Here is a 6799-nt window from a genome sequence, read left to right as displayed (position 1 = left end):
AGACTCATGGGCCCCATAAACAGATCCACAGCAGAGAGCTGTATTCAGAAGTGCATGTTCACTGTGTTGGGAGGAGATGAGATAGAACTCCCTGGTTATTTGTGGAACTAGGATAGATGAAATCTAAGTTTATCTACCACTTACAGGCTTTGGGATCTATAGAACACACATGCATACACACCTTGAAATCATTGTGACTGCAAAAATAACAAGTAACTCACTCCCCAAAACTAGAAAATGTTCTCTTATGTGCATACATTTACTAATGTCTACATGTCTAAAGTTAAGTCAATGTAGGGTATGTTTAAACACATGTGCTTTCTCGATCTGTAGATTTTTCTATGTTTTCTGTACTGTGTCACTATTAGAAAAGGTATATATAAAATAAATTTATGATTTATCAGTGTTCTACAGCCTTTAAATATGTCTTACCCTATCAATGTATAAAGAAAATATACTCAGGAGCCTGAATTCCTAATCATGTTAGAAAAGTCCTTCTTTCCAGACCCTAAGAACTGCAGTAGAACAGTTACTCTAGTGAGTTATAAGGAAACACTAATTTACATATTATATATCTTCAAAAATATTTTCTATACTTTTTTGCATTCACATGAACATTAATATATATTTCATAATTATTAAAGATTTTTGCAAACCAGGAACTAAGCGGATTAGTCTCATCAAACACAAAGAAATACTTTCCTAGTGGTGAGCAGCAGATTTATTCCTGACTTCCTTTCTTCACCTCTACAGAATCTGCATACGTGATAAACAAGCACACTCTTTGAAGACTGATTTGTCTGTTTACCAAACGTGAGGTCTAATTTCTGTTAAAATATTTTTCAATATTTTTAATGAATTTTAATAAAGGTTTATCAGGCGCTTGTTATGGTGCAGAACTTTTATTAAATTCTGTGATCCATAAAACGTTTTTTTTTTTTTGAATGACACATAGTTTAGTTTTTCATTTAGAGGCTATAAAAGTGTTCACAAAAGTTATGTTGGAAAAAAAAGTGATTGAAAGTGCTAAAACACTGTACAGAATATAAAATCCTTTCATAGACTTTTTATGACACATGAAACATGAGTCTTAAAGGTTTAATGTTACTGACTTTTATACAAGGCTTTTTAATTCTTGATTCCAGTTATGGTTCTGCAAATGAACTGTGACATTAAAAGGAATCCGGCTGGAACTGCCTGGGCTTTCTTTCTAGATGAGCTCTGACTGGCCATCGGAGGCTTGCCCTGAGACCCACCCCGCCCACAGCTGATTAACACTCCCTTGCTTTTGTGGATCAGAGGAGTGAGGCTGCCAACAGAGTCCCTCCTACCTAAACTCAGTATTAATGTTAGGGAGGTCAGTGGATTACCAGGAGCAAATAGGAAGTGTGAAAGATTGCTATGCCTTCATCCTCGGTCCCTTAATGCTGTGCACCATTTACGGCTGTAATTGTGATGCTGCCTTGGTGAACTACAGAGGCAGCATTGCTGTCTGTCCCATTAAAATAATGGATAGAAATTCACTTTGACTCTACCTTTGGGGATTTCAAGTTAGGGTGCTGACCTGAATCCTGAACAGAAGACAAATTCATGATTTTGGTTGAAGTATTAGATTAAGTCAAATGAAGTTGCTTCACCCACCCACCCCCTTTTTTTTAGTCAGTTAAAACAATAGAAGCTTTCAGTTTCATGGGGGCTCATCTTAACAGTCCATAGCACTTGCAATGTATAGAATGCGTTCTCCCTGTTTAATATCCTAGAAGAATTACACTGTACTGGCTGGATTTGTGTGTCAGCCTGACACAGCTGGAATCATCACAGAGAGAGAGAGGGGAAATGGCTCCATGGGATGCCCCAGCTGTAGGGCATTTTCTCAATTAGTGATCAATAGGGGAGGGCCCAGCCCATTGTGAGTGGTGCCATTCCTGGGCTGGAGGTCCTGGGTTCTATAAAGAAGCAGGCTGAGCGAGCCAGGGAAGCAAGCCAGTTGGCAGGACTTCCCCCATGGCCTCTGCAACAGCTCCTGCCTCCAGGTTCCTGTACTGCTTGAGTTTCTGTCCTGACTTCCTCCTATCTGGATGTTTAAGCCGAATAAGCCCTTTCTTCCCCAACTTGCTTCCTGGCAACAGTGTTTTGCTGCAGTAATAGAAACTCTAACTAAGATATACGCTGTGCTCAATTTCCAGCTGCACATGTTATGCTAGGATGTTTACACAGGAAAGCAAACACTTAGAGAAGAAACCAAGCCCCTCTTGTTCACAGGGAAGAATAAAAATTATATACTGTCTTAAAATGATATACCTTGTAGACTCTAGACAGCAATATTTGTTCTGAAGCTCACCGAGAGAGCATTCACAGTCACAGTGATATGCAATGTATGTTCAGCGTTAAGGAAATGCAGGTTGAGAAATAGTAATTATTCAAGCTTTACGTGTGCAGCCAGCAATCCAAGTAAGTCTCCAACATTAAGCACCAGTGGTATACTCCAAAACGGTGAGATCAGATGCCTGTGCTGTAGCCTGCAGTCGCGGCTCAGCTGTCAATTTTAATAAAGAATCTTTTTTCTTGCTTCAGAATCATTTTAATGTGAAAAGGGGTAGCCTGAGATTTTTTTAAAAATGAATCCCAACTTAACATCTTTCGTGTAACCAAAAGGCTGGTCCAATAGTATAATCCCATTTCCTTGTAATTTGTGGCCTTCTAATGCAAATCATGTGATTCTAATTTAGTGAAAGTAATGGAATAGTTTCTTTGTACATGTTAGCAGTAGCTATTTCAAACTAAAAGTGCATAAATGTTACGTTTCTTTCAATGTAGTTTAGAAGTTATTGAAATATATTTTTGGTACATTACTATGTAGTACATTAAAGACATATTTTCATTAACTTACATGATTTTATACATCATCTGTTTGTGGCTTAGTTTATTGTAAGCACTTGTCTATGAGACATTAAAACTGCATTTCATCTGGAAGCTTCTGTGTTATGGCTATTCATTAAGACAGATTTGCTGTTCTCTTATGTATTCTAAATTAATAAACTTTTACTCAATTGCCAAATGATTTCTATACTATATGATCTTTGAATATTACTTCTCTCTCTATTACCCACGAGATGAGCAATACAAAATTCAGAGTGCTAAGTCCTCTAAAGCTGAGAGCTAACAAGCAAAAATCCTCCCTGACACTCAAGAAACCATGAGCAGTCTTCCCAGAGGGAGAAGACTCTGAAATTTATAGAGAGAAATCTCAGCAAGCCAGTGGATAGAAAAGAGCCATTACTAGCTATAGAAATGCTAAAGACAATTTTTACAGCCATCAATAATTTAGAAAGAAGAAAAAAAAAAAGCTTACAAACTTTAAAACCTATATTTAAAAGGCTATTTCTGAACAGAGAATATTTTGTTACTTGTTGCATTTTTTTTTCTTCTTTGCCGGGTATATTTATCTGTCTACTGCTTACTCTGTGTTTATTTTTAAATTAAGAGGTGTGAATGAACCTAAGACACGTGGATTGCGGATATTACAGGAAGTGTAGGGAGTCAAGTGATCTCTGTATCCTATGACCATCAGCAGCTGCAGCTGGAATGGTGGGGCCACCAGCCAGAAGAGCTGTGGTTCCTTGGGACACCGCATGGAGAACAGCTGCATAGAAGAGACCCCTAACACGCTTTAGAATTCGCATCAAGGACATCGCATAACCTATGTATGGTCTCCCTTCCCTCTGGGGCCGTCGGCCACGGGCCCATGATAGCAAAAGGAGCAGAGTTGACAAATGGAGTTTAGGATGGCCGGTAAGTAGAAACGGAAATGAAGACACTCTGGGATCAGTGTTGAGGAGACAGATCAACTTTATTTGGGGGTGAATCAAAGGTCCTATAGTTTTGAGAATTGGGGGTAGGGATATCCAGGGTGGGCAAAGGTCATTGGCTGAGGGCTAAGGTCTCATTAGCATAGCAAAGCATCTCTGTAATCTCACCAAGGCTACTTGATATTCAGCGGGTAGAGGGTGTAAGGGTTTCTGAGTTCTCCAAACCAGGTCTGAGAAGGAGAAACCCTGCCGGCAAAGGGAGTCCACCATTCTGCACTGAGCTTGGGGCTTTCCAGTAAGGTCAGTCTGTGACCTTAGCAGCACGATTTCTGCACACTAGTGATGTCAGCTTACGGTTGTTAACACTGTTTCTCTGCTACCACAGCACAATCTAGCTTGTCTTAGCGGCCCTGCAGAGAAACCCTGATAATCTAGCACCATTCTCAGTTTCTCCCTCTTAAGCACTCACTGCCTTAAATCAGTGCAGTTGTGTCTCTTGCCCGCCTCTTCTAAGCTCAACTACTAAGTTGCTATGATAGTACTAAGTTAATAATATAGCACCTGATTGGTGCCCCTTTCCAACTCCTCCTACCCCCAATAGCAGAAAACTCACCAAACTTCAAGGAGATCGTCCTCCTGTGTCTGGAGTCTAACAGAGCCCATTGCCTCCTTGGAAGCATCGCAGGGCTAATGTTGCACGGTCATTTTCTCTAATGCCTTCCTGATTGTTTACCATAGAAATCTCATCATTCCTTGGACACCTCAAGTTGCTCACCGGTTCCTTTGTGTCTACCATTAACTCAGCTTGGCAAACCCTTGTGATAAGGCACTTCCTGGCATAAACCTGATGGCGAGAATCACAGCCACCACTCACCCTGCTATAACAATGGCAATGACCAGTATTTATTGAGGGTTTATTTTCTTATCAGGCACTTAAATACATTCTACACAGATTATTCCATTTAATTATCACACACACACACACACACACACACACACACTGGCCCCAAGACTGCACCCATTTTATACATTGGGAAGCAAAGGCTTCGGGTTAAAAGTCGGAAAGTTTTATTCAGCGATTAAGTGATAGAATAAGAACTTAAAACTTTTGGACACTTTGATTCCTGACTTGTGTGTGTAATCATTGTCTTCCTTGGGCCCTGCATACGACCATCCCTCCAGCTCCCTTTCCTACCTTTTCTCTCATATACCCGATAGCCTAGATGTATTAGGCATACGTAACATGTTACTCCCTGATTGGAAAGCCCCCTTATTATTTGTCCAGTTCGCTTCTGCATGTACTTTATTATGTCTGGCCTAGTATACCCTTGTCTCGATCCCCTCTTTGAATAAATGTGTCCCTCACAGGTTCCCACACACGTTTACTTGTGATGTGGATTACCCCATTCACTAACCATCACTGAACTTTCCTAACAGTACAGAGCTACTGAATGCTATCACTGCTGTTACTACTGTTAGTCTCAACCTAGAGTTTCGGCATACAACAAATGTGTTTTAATGAGTAACTGAGTGAGTGGCATAGACTTTTTATTAATAACAGTTAATTATTATTAAAAAGTGGGTCTTCTAAATCATCAAATAATGATCATTTTGTCCAACTTTAACAAATTTCTAATGAGAGATTCAAATTGTGAGTTATATGATTCTATTCAATATTATACTTCTTAGTTCTTTATTTCACTCATACGTGAATGGATACACAAACACATTTATAGTTCACTCTTATGTGAATGAGCATATATAAAACAGATAATTTAAATCCCAAAGAACTACAATGACATTTGCTGCTAAATTTTTTATTTCAAAGCTTAAAAACAGCGTATAACATCTCCAATCATTCTCTCATGGTTTCCGAAAGACATTCAATAGCTACATGATAAAATTAGTAGCAACAAAAATAATGATTCAATAGTACTATTCATTGTATGGTAAAGTCTCATTTTGTGTCTCACAATAGCTTGTTTATGTGTTTCTCGTCTGAACTCCATAAAATAGATGCAACTATCATTCTCTTTAAACATGAGGGAGCTGAAAAGTTTCGAGATTAAGCAGTTTCCTTAAAGTCACGCAGCTAGCGAAAACAAGGGAAGTAGAAATTGAGTGGCAACTTGATGTATTCTGAACCTGTAAGCCAGACTCAATTAAATGTTGGCCTTTTAAGAGTTGCCTTAGTCAGTCTCTTCGCAGCCGTGGAAGCCCTAAGACAGTGGACGTTCAGGCAGACACGGTGCTAGAGACGTAGTTGAGAGTTCTACATCTGGCTTCACAGTCAGCAGGAAGAGACTGTGAGACACTGGGCCTGACTTTTGTAACCTCATCCCCCCTCAACCCCCTAACATGCTTCCTCCAACAAGGCTACACCTACTCCAGCAAGGCCACATCTCCCAATAGTGTCACTCCCGATGGTCTTTGGGGGCCATTTTCATTCAAACCGCTACACAAGGTATTGACTACAGTGTAAGCTAAGCCAGGCAGCAGGGCAACCACCAAACTAGACCACTCCCTGGGTAAAAACAAAATAATAATAAAAAACAAAACAAAAACAAAAACAAACAAACAAACAAAAAACCCAGTTTATCGAAGAAATAAACTGCTGGGATGCCTCAGAGAGAAGAGAGTAACCCACAAGAGACCTTGCCACTTTTATTAGAAAGGTAGAAGGAGAGGGTACGAGTGGAACATCCTTGGGGTGACTTTGATCTGTAGCAACTGCTTCAGTTAATCAGGATCCAGATGCCCTTACCTGAGATACTTGTGGGTTAGGGAAGCAGTGACTTCCTGTCTTACAGGATTCCTGAGATTCCTCAGGAACGCTGAGCTAAGGTTTCCATTTACCCCATAACAGTCTTTTTGTTTACCAGGCCAGAGCCAAGCATGGGTTGGGTCTAGGCTGTCTTTTAGCAGCACTGCCATGTTGGAGGCCCACTTTGGACACAGAGAGACAAAGTCTGAGACTTCTGTGGGCAGAC

The sequence above is a fragment of the Rattus rattus genome, chromosome 12 (genome assembly GCF_011064425.1).
Source record: "Rattus rattus isolate New Zealand chromosome 12, Rrattus_CSIRO_v1, whole genome shotgun sequence".
Lineage (NCBI taxonomy): Eukaryota > Metazoa > Chordata > Mammalia > Rodentia > Muridae > Rattus > Rattus rattus.
This window is presented reverse-complemented; position numbering follows the sequence as displayed.